The sequence below is a fragment of the Coturnix japonica genome, chromosome Z (assembly GCF_054131305.1).
Source record: "Coturnix japonica strain WE chromosome Z, WE-NBRP24, whole genome shotgun sequence".
Lineage (NCBI taxonomy): Eukaryota > Metazoa > Chordata > Aves > Galliformes > Phasianidae > Coturnix > Coturnix japonica.
In genome coordinates this window covers 47,655,842-47,671,148 of record NC_140702.1, presented here as the reverse complement: position 1 = coordinate 47,671,148, position 15,307 = coordinate 47,655,842, and positions in this window count along the sequence as shown.

Here is a 15,307-nt window from a genome sequence, read left to right as displayed (position 1 = left end):
TAAGGCCACCTCAGAGCCTTCTCTTCTTCAGGCTGAACAGCCCCAGCTTTCTAAGCCTGTCCTCATAGGAGAGATGTTCCATCCCTTGAATCATCTCTGTAGACCTCCAGTGGACAAGCTCCAACAGGTCCATGTCTCTTCTGCACTGATCACTCCTGGAAGCAGTACCCCTGGTGAGGCATCATCGGCACAGAGTCTAGAGGCAGGATGACCTCTCTCAACCTGCTGGCCGCGCTTCTTTTAATGCAGCCCATGATACAGTTGGCTTTCATCCAGAAGGGTGCCCCTTGCTGGCTCATGTTCAGTATGCCATTCACCAGTACGCCCAGGTAATTTTGGCAGGGCTCAATCCTTTCATTCCCCAGTTTGTACTGATAATGGAGGTGGCATCAATCTAGGTGCAAGACCTTGCACTTGGCTTTGTTGAATTTCATGAAGTTCTCTGTCAGTGGTTTATGGGCTGGTTTGGCCCAGATCAGTGACTCGTGGAGCAGAGGGATTCACAAATCTGCTCCTCCAGAAAGGGGAAGCAGGGGACCTTGAATAATTAAAAACAGCAGCACTGACCTGGGGAGAAACTAATTTACTAAATATGATATCAGAATGCAAGATAACACACTATAATACAATATAATTGGAATTGAAGCTAATAAATCAAATATAATGAGAGAAAGAGCATCCAAAAACTGAAAGGCCTCACACTAATGCTGAGGTGATGTGCGCAGTTGGGACAAGCAGCAGGGAAGAAAACCAAAAAAGGGAAAAGAGCATGCCAGGTGACCTACCAAGGCCTTATATCTGTTCCCCCTGAGCAGAAATGATAACAGAACAACAAACAGTCTTCTGGGGAATGTAGTAGTAATTCTCTTCTGGGACAGGTTCCCAGACCTGGAGCATTAACTCTTTAACTCCAAGTGCACTACATTATGTTATGATGTGGAATACTGATTACCAAAAATCATAAAACAATGACATTCTCCTGGGCCTTCTGCTCAAGCCTGCTTAGGTCCCTCTGGATGGCATTCAACCCCTTGAGTGGAGAGCTGGGCAGGGAGAAAGCTAACAAAACATAACAAGGGCAATTGTAGAGTCTTGCATCTGGGCAAGAACAACTCCAGGTACCAGCACAAGCTGGGGACTAACCTGCTGGGGAGCAGCACAGGGGCAGGAGAACTAGGGGTCCTGGTGGACACAGCAGGATGACCATAAGCCAGCACTTTGTCTTTGTGGTCAAGAAGGTCAATGGCATTCTGGGGTGTATTAGAAGGGGTGTGGTAAGCAGGTTGAAAGAGGCTCTCCTCCCTCTCTACTCTGCCCCTGTAAGATTGCGTCTGGAATATAGAGTCCATTTCTGGGCTCCCGAGTTCAATAAAGACAGGGAACTGCTTGAGAAAGTCCAGCACAGAGCTACAATGATGATTAAGGGAGTGTTACATCTCCATTATGAGGAAAGGCTGAGGGAGCTGGGTCTCTTTAGCTTGGAGGAGACTGAGGCATGACTTTATTAATACTTTTAAATATACAAAGAGTGAGTGCCAGGAAAATGGAGCCAGGCTCTTCTCAGTGACATCAAATGAGAGGACTAGGGGCAATAAGCGCAAGCTGGCACATAGGAGGTTCCACATAAATAGGGTAATAAAATTCTTCACAGAAAAGATAATAGAACACTGAAACAGGAGACTGCCCAGAAAGGCTGTGGGGTCTCCTTCTCTGCAGACATTCAAAACCAGCCTGGACATGTTGCTGTGTGATCTAATCTAGGTGTTCCTGCTCTGGCAGGGGAATTGGAGTAGACGGTCTTTCAACGTCCCTTCCAATTTCTGACATTCTGTGATTCTATGATGCTGTAGTTCTGTGAGTGTATTGATCACCACACAGCTTGGTCCATGAATTTTCTGAGAATGTACTCAACTGTAATATCAATGTAATTGGTGAAGATATTAAAGGGTACCAGTCCCAGCATTGTCCCATGAGGGACACCACTTGTCACTGATCTCCATTCAGACTTGAAGCCATTGACCATTACTCTGTTGATCTGATCCTGCAGATTCTTCATCTATCGAACAGTCCACCCATCAAATTCATCAAATTCATATTTTTCCAATTTGTAGAGAAAGATGTTATGGTGTCAAAGGCCTTAATGAAGTCCAGATAGATGACATCATAGAATCATAGAATATCCTGAGTTGGAAGGGACCACAAGGATCATCAAGTCCAACTGCTGGCTCTACAAAGGACCACCCAAATTTAAACCCTGTGTCTGAGAGCGGTGTCCCCAGTGCTCCTTGAGCTGCAGCATCTTGGGGCTGTGCCCACTACCATGGGCAGCCTCCTCTATGCCCACTGCCCTCTGGTGCATACCCTTTCCTTAACCCCCACCTGACCCTCCCTTGACACCAGCAGTTCTTCTCCCTTATCCATTGATGCAGTTACTCCATCATGGAAGGCCACTAGGTTGGTCAAGCAGGACTTGCCACTGGTAAAGCCACGCTGCTTCTCCTCTATCACCTCCCTGTCTTCTGTGTTCTTCCAGGAGGGCCTGCCCATGATCCTTTCCAGTACAGATGTGACACTAACACATTGGTCACCCTTTCTACTCCTTGTAAAAATTGGATGTTGCTTTTTTTTCCAGTTAGCAGGGACTTCATCTGACTGCCATGACTTTTCAAATATCATTGAGAATAATTTGGTGACGACATAGTTTGGTGCCTTCATTTTCCTGACCTTGTGCCTACGCAACCTAGCAGCCTCCTTATTCTCTTCCCATGGTAACTGTCCCTATTTCCACTGCCTGTGCATTTTCTTCTTGCTCTCAAGTTTGACCAGTAGCTCCCAGTTCACCTATGTCAGTCCCTTGCCTTCCTTTCCTGACCTGCTACACCTGGGGATGGAGAGCTCTTGAACCCTGAGGAAAGCCTCCTTGAAGATCTGCCAGCTCTGCTCTGCAGCCTTGCCCATGAGGACAGTTTCTTAGGGTGTTTTGTAGACTAACCCTTTGAAGAACTGGAAATAAACTTCCCTATAATTTTGCACCCTAATTTTACTCTTTGACTGTCTCACATCTCTCAGGATTGTGAACACCACCACAGCATAGTAATAAAGACAGACAAATAATTAATGCATTCTATTTATCCTCTAAAATCACCACTAGGTTAAAAAAGAAAAAGAAACAAAGAAAAAAAAAAAAAAGCGAAACCCTCATGTCACCAATCGTGGCCTAAAAACACTGAAGAACAACAATTAGCTGTTATATAGAAAAGCCCACAAAATGCAAAGTAACCATTCAGCTTCATATTGAAACTAACTTCACATTTCATAGACGCTGAGAATATATTTACATTAATCCATAAATTTCAAAAGCAAATCCAGAGAAGCAGTAAAAATTGTCTTAGTTGTTTATGGAGTGGCGCAGTTTTTTTGTGTGTAATGTTTTTTATTTAAAAAAAAAAATAAATACAAGCACAGTTTTTAAGTGAATTTTATCTATAAACGACTTTTCTTATAGTTTAAAGCAAATAAATTCTTTTCCACAAATGGATTTTTATTCCTCATTAAACACATTTTGTTGCTGTTGCAACTATTATAGCTCACTCTCTCCTTCTTCCACACTGGCTATGAATGTGAATTACCCAGGCAGCAGAAGTGACAAAATTGATTTATTTTCCAACATCTCTTATTGCGGGACAACATAAATGAGAATAATCTAATGGCTAATAATTCTCTAGGATTTAGTTACCAAGAGTCAGGCTTTCAGAATGAGAGCCCTCATTTCACTGAGAATTTCAATTTACTCGGCTAATTGGTAGCATCTCTTCATTGTTCGGAATTACACAAACATCTGGAGTCTCGGTTAACCTAACAGATCCAAGCAAACAAATAAAGGAAACATATAAAAGGGAATAAATGAATTACTGTTGCTAGCCCAGGACAAGACAAAGAATTCAAATTAGACTCTTATTTGACTCTCTAGTTCTAGATTGTCTTATTCAATACACCTGACAGTTGCTGTATAAAGGCAGGTTGCTCACTGCCCCCTATTGCTTAAAAGTTTAAAGTGCTGACAAGAGTAAGTTCAGATGCTTCAGCTAGGTCCATTTACATCACCAGAAAACTCGCCGTCAGATGACATTTCCCACTAGATTTGCCTGTGTTAATCTGATATTTACCACTAAATCTATCTGCAACAGGTTAGAACTAAATGATCTGTAAAGTCTTTTTCAATCCTAACCATTCTTTGACTCTACGATTATTTCTTGTTGTGTGTGAAATTTGAGCACATAATAATCACTTGATTTGTTGGCATTTCACTGTCTCCTTTCTTGCTGATAATGGTTTGTCTACTTTTTACAAACTTCTGCTTGGTGAATTCATGCTTCCTTCATTTACCACTGCATCCTTTGATCCAGACTGTATTAACCAGTTAGCTCTCCCAGCAGAAAGTGCTTTGTGTACATTCTTTATTGATTATCTAATAGGTTATTTATTAGATAACATTGCACAGGGACAAAATTCTATCCTTTCCACTTGAACAAAGCAATAACAGGAAGTAGAATACTTTTCCTTGAGGAACACCTGCTGAATGTGATTTCCATAATTCGTCTCTTGATCTGAGATACTTAGAGAGTATAGCTTAATGGCCTCCCTGTGCAACCCATGGTAGAGAACCTGCTTGAGAAGAAGAGCTGGACTCGATGATCTCTAGAGGTCCTTTCCAACCCCAACAATTCTGTGATTATGTAATTCCATGGGACCCCATTCTGACTCCTTTCCATTCCTTTATTTTATCAGATTCCAGCACAGCATGACACATTCCTCCTGGTTTTTTTTTGGGGGGGGTTTTTTTTTCCTTTTTTTTTTTTTTCCTTTTTTTTTTAATGTCTGAAATTTCAAATTCTGGTGGTTTTTTGGTCAATTACTACTGAACTAGTTTCTGTTTAGTGCTTAGTCTTCTTTGCAGAGGGCTGCAAATGGCCTCTACCTGATCTTATTTAAGTATTAGTACAATCATAAATTTCTTTGTCAGAGTGAAAACAGAAAAGCAATCAAAGATCTGCACTGTTTCATCAACATGAAGAAGCAGATCACAATGTAAGACATCAGAGAAGAGGGACAAAAGCTACAAATGCATACAAGCTTGTTAAAATCATCAGCTTATTCACCAAACACTAGAGATCACTTCAGTAAAATTTGTGGTGAAAATAAGTAGCTTTCCAGACCAAGCATGGGTTCTGCTGAGTCCAAATCAGAAAATAAGAGCAGATCACCACTTCTAGTTAGACATGTATGTGCCCTTGTCCTGTTCTTACATTGTACATCCCCATTCCAGCATCCATGTCTTTTACTAGTCCTGTATTTGAAAGTCATACTTAAGTCATATATATTTTAAATGTTTCCACAAATACTTTATTTTAACCTGCGACACGTAACATTTTTTAGAATCCAGCCTTGCATGAGAATCATAAAGTCATTCAGCTTAAACATCTGGAGGTGGTCTAGTCCAATCCTCACTCAAAGCAGGTGCAATTAAATTTCTTAAGACCATGTGTGTTAAGCTGTGAATATTTTCAAGTACAGAGATTTCATAGTGTCTCAGTGCTGACTGTCATCATAGTAAAAGACATATTCTTTTTACCTAATTAGAACTTAATAATGTGGGGTTCTTTTGCCTTCTCAGTAGGCAACTTTGAGAAGAGGTCTGCTCAATCTTCTTTGCCTCTTCCCATTATATAGAGACACATTAATATCTTAGAATCGCAGAATCATTTCGTTAGAAGGCACTTCTTGAGATTACATTCTCCCTGCTAAAGTAGGATCACCTAGAGCAGGTTGCCTGGATCATGTCCTGTTGAATGCAGAATATCTGCATGGATGGAGACTCCCATGTATCATTTGGCAACCTCTTTGATCAACGTCACAGTAAAATGACATTTTCTTGTTTTCAGACAGATTTTTTTTTCTTTGTTTTTTCTCTAAGTACCACTGATGCTAAACTGTTAGTTCTTGTCACTTTGTCCAGCAGGACCATATCTTTCTCTGCAGTGCTGTTTGCCAGACAGTTGGGTGGCAATATGTTCTGGTGCCTGGCATTATTATTTCTACATCTCCTTGTTGATGTTCATGTGTGTTTTCTTGGATGAATTCTCCAGTCTGTCAAAGTTCCTCTGACTGAAGATACAACCATCTAATAAAACTAATGTGTTTTGTCTCTGTACTTGATGAGGTTGCACTTTGTGGCACTGATGAAGATGTAAACAATATTAGACTCAGTATTGATCCCTGGGCTACGCCACTAGTGATCTGCCTTTAACTGATATTTGTGCCAAGCTGTTCAGTGTCTTTCATTTCACTCCTCTTTACGCAAGCCTGCACTTTGTCAGCTATTCTATAAAGATATTACAAGAGACAGTGTCAAAAGCCTTGCTAAAGTCAAGGCAAACAATATCCATTGTTTTTAACTCATCCACCAAATTCATAAATCCATGCTCACTACTTCTGAACAACATCTTATCCTTCATGTATTTGCTATCCAAGAGTAGTTGCTCTGTCACACTCTCGGGGATTGTGGTGAAGCTTAATATCTTGCAGCTCCTTGGATTTTTCTTCTTTTTCTTGGCAGTAGGAGAAAAAAATATTTTCTTCCAGTTTCCAGGATCCTCTCCCATTTTTGGTGGAGAATGCGGGCAACAGCTTCTGCTTTTTAGCTTTTAGAACAAATCTCTCTTTGCACTTAGAGAGCTCTGTTAGCTTCATAAGTGGAGTGTTATCTTTTCGTAGCTGCTCACTGAGAACGTGACTTTGAAAGTCCAGGTGGACTGTCAACATTCAGGGGTAGCTGTAAACTCTGACCATTGTTATCTTGCTTTTGTAAAGAAAACAAAGGGATTTCTTTCTCGGACTCTCGGAGAGTGGGAAGCATCCCAGCCGTGTCACCTAGAGCTCACAGTAGGCCTCTCGGTTTTTGGGGACTCTCTCTCTCTGTTTTGTTCAATTTATTAGCCTCTTGCAAAGACATCAGCCATCTCCCTCAGTACTTGCAGGGACAATCTCTCAGACCCCATGAATTAGATATTTTCAGTTTGTCTGTATTCTCTCTAATCTGGTCTTTCTCCATGGAAAGTAAGTCTTCTTTGTTCCCGTCTTTCCCTTTGGTTCCTTGGCCCTTGGATTTCTGAAGTTCAGTTTTGCTGGTGAAAACCAACACAAAGAAGGTATTGAGTATTTCAACCATTTCCATGTCCTTTGTTACCAGTGCCTTGCTCCATTTTGCAAGGCTCACATTTTTTGCAGTCTTTTTTCTGCTATTTATGTATTTTTAGAGTCCTTTCTTGTTACACTTTACATCCAGAAATCTTGGAAGTAAACTCCAAGTGAGCCTTGGCTTTTCAAATCATATCCCTGCAAGACTGGAAAAAATTCTACACCTCTCCCAAGTAACTTGTTCCAGATTCTACCCCTTACATACTTTTCTATGTTCAAGTACAGTTAGGAACTCATTGCTCACTTACAGAGGATTTCTAATGCCTTTTCCTGCTTCTTGAGATGGGCCTTCCTCAGTCTTGGTATGATCCCTGAATTGATCCAGCTCTCACCAATTCTCTCCAGGTCTATATTCCTGTTTCTTTTTCTTTTTTCTTTTCTTTTTTTTTTTTCTTTTTTTTTCCCCCCCCCAAGCAGATTGCTGAAGAGAAAATATCTGCTCCTGAAATTCAGGCCTTTGGTCTTTGTTTTTGCTTGGATCCCTACTCTTCAGTCTCAGAACATACTTTCAGAATCCCTTCATATTGCCCTTCTCACCACTTGCTCATTTTAGAGATTTGGGTTTTCTGATGCCATTCTTGCAAGTCCAAGAAATATTGTTGTCTTCTTTCCAGTTGACCAATCACTGCTTCCACTGTCTATGCATCAACCATTCATGTTTATCTCAGTTAAGGGCTCCCTGTTTTTCCATGCTAATGACCCAAACATGTCAGCATTCCATGTCCTTGATGAAATATTCACACAATATTTAGTAACAAAACAATCTCATAATCTCACTGACATGCACTTTTTTTTCACATTCTTTGCCACTGTACTGCCAAGTATGTTAAACAATGAGAACTGCTGAAGTCACATGCAAGCTTGTTATGGTTTAAACAACATCTACTTGCGTCCGTGACAGGGGGCTGTGGACCCCGCAGGGACCCTAGGCCAAAAGGAAAAGTTAAGTAGGGAAAGAAAACAGCGGCAACAATCTAAGGAGACACACTTATTTACTAAATACTATATTGAAATACAGGATAACACAATATAATATAATACAGTTGAAATTAAGCTAACGAATCAAGCAAAACAGGAGAGAGAATGAGTCCCGAAACCGAGAGGCCTACTGTGAATCTAGGCGAAACGGTGAAGGCTCCCACACACTCCCCTGAACGCCAGAACTCGAAAGACGTCAGTCTAGCCTGTGACAGAGATAATATAGTGTCCAGGTCCCATGACCCATCGCTGACCGTGTTGTTCTCTGGGAGATGTAGTCTTCTTCTGTAAGTTGCAGATTCAGTAAAATTATTCATGCTTTATATGATGTTATGATGTGGAATACTGATAGTAAAATTACAAAATTATTAAACCATGACAAAGCTCCAGCCTGCATCTGGCATTCAGTAACCCCACTAATAACTTGAGGGTGTACACATCTGAGCATTTAAAACAATGAAAATAGTAAATGACTATCAGAACTATTGATCTTGCATTCAGTGTTTGGAGTAGGGAAATAAGACTTCTCCCTCCAAAGGAGTAGGTATCAAGTCAACAGAAATTATAAGCCAAGGATATATTTGTCCAAAAAAGAAAGAACATATACCTCACCATAACAGTTCTGATTGTTTCTTTTATAGCAGCATTTCTACTTCATAGTGTGCCACTTTATGTCCTAAAATCTGTGTATATTTCTTTCTGCACATTTTGCCCTGAAACTTTCTGTTTTGAGGGAAGTATCTACTTATGAAGTTAAACTCAAAAAGCAGGGGAAATTACTCTTAGAGGATGTGATTTTACAAAAACAAATATTTGCATTATGCTATGTAAATACTACTACACTTCGAGGGAAAAAGAAAAATGGAACTACAAGTGGGAAAACGAGTGAATTTATTATCATTTGTGAAGAAAATGCTTTTCACTCAGTCAGGTCCTTGTGTGTTAAGAACTGCACCTTCCTATTACTTCTTTGTTTTCAGGTGGACAGATCAAAATCATTCAGTGAAATAATCTCACCAATACTTCACCACAATGCAAAATTAAGCATGAGATTGAGAACATATTCTCCTAAATTCTGTGTGAAATGAGGCATTTACAATCTACTGCTTAGAATTAAGCTAATGCCACTGTTGATATTACCACCTGTCTCAAATAAATCCTTTTTAAAATATATGCAAATTTTTTTAATTATTATTATTTTATTTTTCCAGTTCAGATGAACTGTTTACAAAAGAAAGTACTGTTCAGGACAGACAAGTAGCAATACCTGGCTAAAAGTGGTAGAACATATGTTCCAACTTATAGCTCATGGATCACATACAGATGCAGACAGCGATTAATTCAGACCCACAAGTTCATAAACTTTTAACATTATTGTGTAATTGTTAATGACATTTTTGATAAGCTGATTGCACCCAGCTAGAGCACAAACTATGTAGGCAACAGCAGAATGCTGTGGAGGGAAGGGCACAGTACAGTCCTAGCTCTGCCTCCTGCACCTGCCACGCACTGTCAGTCAAATCAAAACCAGCATTTATTGCGCATTACATGCGCTTGTACCACTTGGAGAGTAAAATGCTGTGATTGCCAATAATAACATTTCATCCTGCCAACACATGCTTGTGCCTGTGAAGAACTGAAACAGGCTGCCTAAAGAAACTGTGGATGCTCCATCCCTGAAAATGCTCAAGGCCAGGTTCAATGAAAAGCAGAGAAATGAGCTCTCCATCTGTGGGGAAAGAAGGTGTCAACATATTATTAGAGAATCAGGTGATTTGGAGGCAGCATCAGACTGGCCTGGAGCCAGCTATAATAATTAGCTGATGCTGTCATTTCTCTGGCTGGATCCAAGCTATTCTGAAGTTCTAAATCACCTTACCTTTACCATTACATCCTGACCTTCTTTCCCTTCAGACAGCTTTTAAGGATCAAATTTTAAAAATCTCACAATGTAATATCTGATTAACCAGAACACATATTTCTAGATTTCTGTTCTAAATGCATTTGAAGAATTTTTGTATTAGGCAAAAATGTCTAACAGTTAATTTGTCTTAAATCTCATACTTTTTAACTTGCATTTTATGAAGAAAATAGTAACAACACCACAAAAAAATTAGTTCTTTATTTGAAATAATGACAACCCTAATTTGTAGGGTAATTACAAGAACTTTCTGAATATAAATGAATGCAAAATTGAATCTGCAAAAAGGACACTCATCTCTGTCCAGGTCTGTTCCAAAATGCACTGCACTCAGATTAAAAAAAATACACAAAACAAGTCAGTTTCATTGCTTCTTTTGCATAATAACGCAGTGAGACGGATGTAAATACAGTCATTATTAGACTGCAATTGCAGATTTGGGAAACCATGAGCCCTAGCAAGAACAGACACTAGAAGAATTTATAAAGATATGAAAATGAAACAGATGAGTGAGAACACAAGGACTGTATATGAAAAGACAAAAACGGACAGCTGTTATCCTTGAATACTTGACTGAAAATTTTACAATCACCTGATCTTTTCAAATGTTCTGAAACAAAGGTATATAAATGAGCATGAAATATTGATACTAGGTTTACTATTCTGCATATTATACTTACTGTGACTTACAGATGTAGTTGTTATGACAGCATATAACCATGCATTCTCTGAAGCATTTCCATTTTCGAAAGAACAGATGAACATCTACATCTACTCAAAAAGCCCAAAGGTAAAACTCGAGTCCCAATAAAGTTTCAGGTAAGTAGCTGAATTCCTTCCTAATTTAGACACAATAGATATCACTTGCAGGCAACACATGGGAAATTAGGAGACTTTTACATCTGTAATTCACTGTTCACACCAGAGTATGCAGGAGTCATCTTGCTCTCTGGGAACATAAATTTTAGTATATTTTCTTCATAACACACAAGGTCATTTCCTGCTAAAAATAATAGGGAAAAAAAAATCAAAAAGGAGAAAGGAAAAGCCATACAGAATTTTCATGAAGAATCAGTTATGCAATAATAACTAAAACATCCGTGTCCTTGACAGAATTCTGTTAATCTTGTTCATAAAAAACACTGTCCGTAATAGGTAATTGCTGAGACATTAGTGAGCCTATGAAGAGGGGTACAAGAATGGTTCATATGTTAGTACAATCTGAAATTATTCAGTGTTTAGAGTACTTAAGACATTAGCCCTCTTTTAGCCTGCTGTTCTCCTCTGTATCATGAAACCTTTCAGTTTGCATTCTTGATGGGCATTCCAAGCAAGACTACTTAATCAGAACACACACACACACACACACACTTATTTCTGTAATTATATTATTAAAAAAAAAAAAAAAAGATATAGAAACATCAGATTTTTTGGTCTCCAACACTTTGACTGCTTCTAATTATGCTGTCCTTTGAACTCGAGGAAGCAAAAGGATGAGAAACCACATATGTATTTATTAGTTTTGAAAGACCTGGCTTAGCAGAACTGGAGTCTGATGTTGCCATTAACTTTCCAACTGCTACATGTGTCCCAGAATATTTTGAGGATGAAGACAACTGCAAGGCTTAAATGCAGATTACTTAGTTAAATCAAAGAAAGATTCCAAAGCTGTGACAGGTTATGGCAGGCATGTCCAGCCTGCAGCCCATGGGACACATGCAGCTCAGTACAGCTCACAAAGCTGCCCACCCCTTCCAAGCAATTTAATTCAGCACCTCTTCCCCACAGAGCAGTAAGGGGGACACTCCCATCACTTTGCAACACCCAAATTGTCAGCGTGCTATTAACACTGTGTTACCTGAAAGCAGGGCACAGGGATGGCAGTGTTGATGACTCAGTTGATGGCAAATAACTATATGCATTTTGACACACTGGCTAAACACAGGGCCATGATCCAGTGCAAGACCTTGAACTTTGCTTTGTTGAACATCACGAGTTTCTCCTGGGCCCACTGCTTCAAAATTGTGTAGGCCCCTATGGATGGTATCCTGTCTTTTGGGCATGTTGACCACACCTCACGGTCTGGGGTTTCAAGACTGACAAAAAAATCCTTTTTTCAGTTGATATGAATACATGACTGGTAAATTTTCAAATGGAATGCATAGAGTTTTAATCAGATATTCAACCCAAAAAATCTGATCATGTCTCCCTGTCAGATTTTCATAATCCATGTGGTCAAATATCCCACTAGCTTTATATCTTTATGCCTTTCTTTTTTAATGTTTTAAGAAAAATATTTAAAATTAAAATCTTTTGTTACTTATATATTAACAAGAGTGTATATTTAGTAAGGGCTGCTCTGAAAGTAATGCCTCCTGTTTTATTTTGTTGGCCCATAGCATCAAAAGTGTATAGTGGTGTTATGACAACAGTAGCTGAACCTTTCCACCAATTTCTGTTATATTTTGTTGCTGAGTGACAGATAGCAGTAGAGTGGTGTCTGACTTGGAAGTGTATGTGAAGTAAACAAGCATCATCAAATTCCTCTACATGGAACCCACTGACATTCACCAATGCATACCAAATGTTTATGGAAACCAAACAGTGAATGTATAGTCTCCACAGTGCACAGTGAGGTGGTAGGTGATGTGTTTCAGTTGTGGTGACAGTGGGTCACTTCCTCTAGTGCAGATTTTTACAGGTGCAGAATGCAGGCAATCATTCGCTGCGGGTGAAAATGCATAGCTAATGGTAGTGCCTACATTGAAAGATGTTTTGTAGATGTAATCTGCTCTATCAAAATATTATTGTGCTTTTAGCATCAATTGTAGTTTCTATGGAAAAAAATAAATAAATAGGAGGCATTACTTTTGGAGCACCCAATGTATGGCCAAAGACCATTTCTATTCACTAAATGCAGCCCAGGTGAGTGGGTAAAAGGAAAATTCAGAAATATAAATAAATAAATAAATAATAATGACAATTAATACTTTTGATCCTTCATATAGTTTGACCTTTTCTAGGCATATCACATTTAAGTACTGTTTTTCTAGATGGTCCCAGCTTGGTAATGATCAGGAAAAAAAATATTTTGTGAGCTTCTGACACTACATGTCTTTTTTTCCCAGATGCTTCTGATGTAATTAGGCACTGGTTCTTCTAATGAGGAATGTATTTACTTTTGCTGAATATTTTTTTTTAATTTAGAAAGTAGAAAGAGGAAAACACATGCCCACAGTACAAAACAAAACAAAACAACAACACACACACACACACAAAAAAAAAAACAAACAAAAAAAAACACCTCGAAGAAGCATGTTTTTGCAGAGCCAAGAAATCAACAATAGTAAAAGGGAAAATGTCTGAGTCATTCTATGTTGAGTTGTATTGTGTCTCATCATCTTTGACTTGAAGTCATGAAAAGAACTTGGGTATTATGCAGAATAAAGAAGTGTTCTATTGGGGAAGATAATTCTAAGAAGACTATTAAATCTTTGTCAACAGTTTATGGGCTGGTATGGCCCAGTTCTGTGACTAGTGGGGCAAGAGGATCCATGGACCTGCACCCCCTGAAAAGGGAAAAGGGGAAAAAGGGGGAAAGGGTAGAGAGAAACAAAACAGTGGCAATGATTTGAAGAGAAACAACCTGATTTTCTAAGTAAGATATCAGAATGCAAGATAATGCACTATAATACAATATAATATAATTAGAATTGAAAGACCTTACTCTAATGCCAAGGCAAGACAACCAACGGAGCACACACGTTGCCAAGATCAAAAGTGGCAGATCAAGAGATGTGAATAACTTATATCTTCTCCCTCTAAGCAGAAATGGTAACAGAACAGCAAACAGTCCTCTGGGGGATGTACTTCTTCTTCTCGTCAGGGACAGGTATCAGAAACTGGAGCATTAACTCTTTAACTCCCAGTGTTAACTATGAACATGATGTTATGATGTGGAATACCAATAATCAAAAATCATGAAACCATGACAATCATTTAGTCCTTTTTCACAGAATCATAGAATTGCTCAGGTTGGAAAAGACCTTAAAGATCAAGTCCAACTGCATCCCAGTCATACTACCCTAACTCTAACAACCTTCTGCTAAATCATGTCCCTGAGCATCACATCCAAACAGTTTTTAAACACATTCTGGGATGGTGATTCAACCACCTCCCTGGAGATCCTATTCCAGTGCTTAACAACTCTTTATGTAAAATTCTTCCTGGTATCTAACCTAAACCTCCCATGGTGCAACTTGAGGCCATTTCTTCTTGTCCTGTCACCTGTCACCAGTGAGAAACACAGTCCTGAAACAGTCTTCTGCCTTTCAGAACTATTGCTGAACAAACTTTCTGTACTAATGTGTACAGTCTGCTATGCACAAGGGACAGCTAAGCACATTATGTACCCAGACACACGAGAGCACGGTTTCAACAAATATTGCATGGAGAAATGAACAGTCACCAAACTAAGACAGATTAGACTTTTTTTCTGAGCTTTCTTAGACTTTTGTATAGAGATCTACTCAAGTATTTTTAAAACTATACTTTCAAGCACCTCAATTCCCACATCAGAATCTATTGCACATTCACATATCTTCAGGAGAACTGCATAAAATAAACAAATTAACTATAACACCAATCAGTTCAACAATGTAGCATTTACAGGAACACACTATGCCTTTCCAGAATAGTTCCCCTATTCTTAGTCATGCTGCCATTAAGCAAAATCAAACTTAATACTGTATATTGATGTATCTATGTATTTATCTGTATACATTTGTAAATTGTCATTTACAAAGTTATTTTATATTTTTGGGGGAGGTGGGTGAGGAATATCTGAAATTACACATTAATCAGTGTCTGCATCAACTTCAGAATGGTCTGCACTCTGTAGGAAAAAATCCCATGTTTGTAGTACCATACATGTAATTCTACAAGCTGTTAAACAGCAGAAGCATAGATACAACTAGGAAACATATCTTTGGAAGACGTTTGAATTCCTGGCCAATTCTACAGAACACATTCCAAAATGAAAAAATAAAAGCCCTATCTGCAATCTTCTTAAAGTACTGGTTATCTCCTATAGGGACTATGGACAAATGAGAATGTGTGAGGAAGTCTTCCTATACATTACTATGCATTATG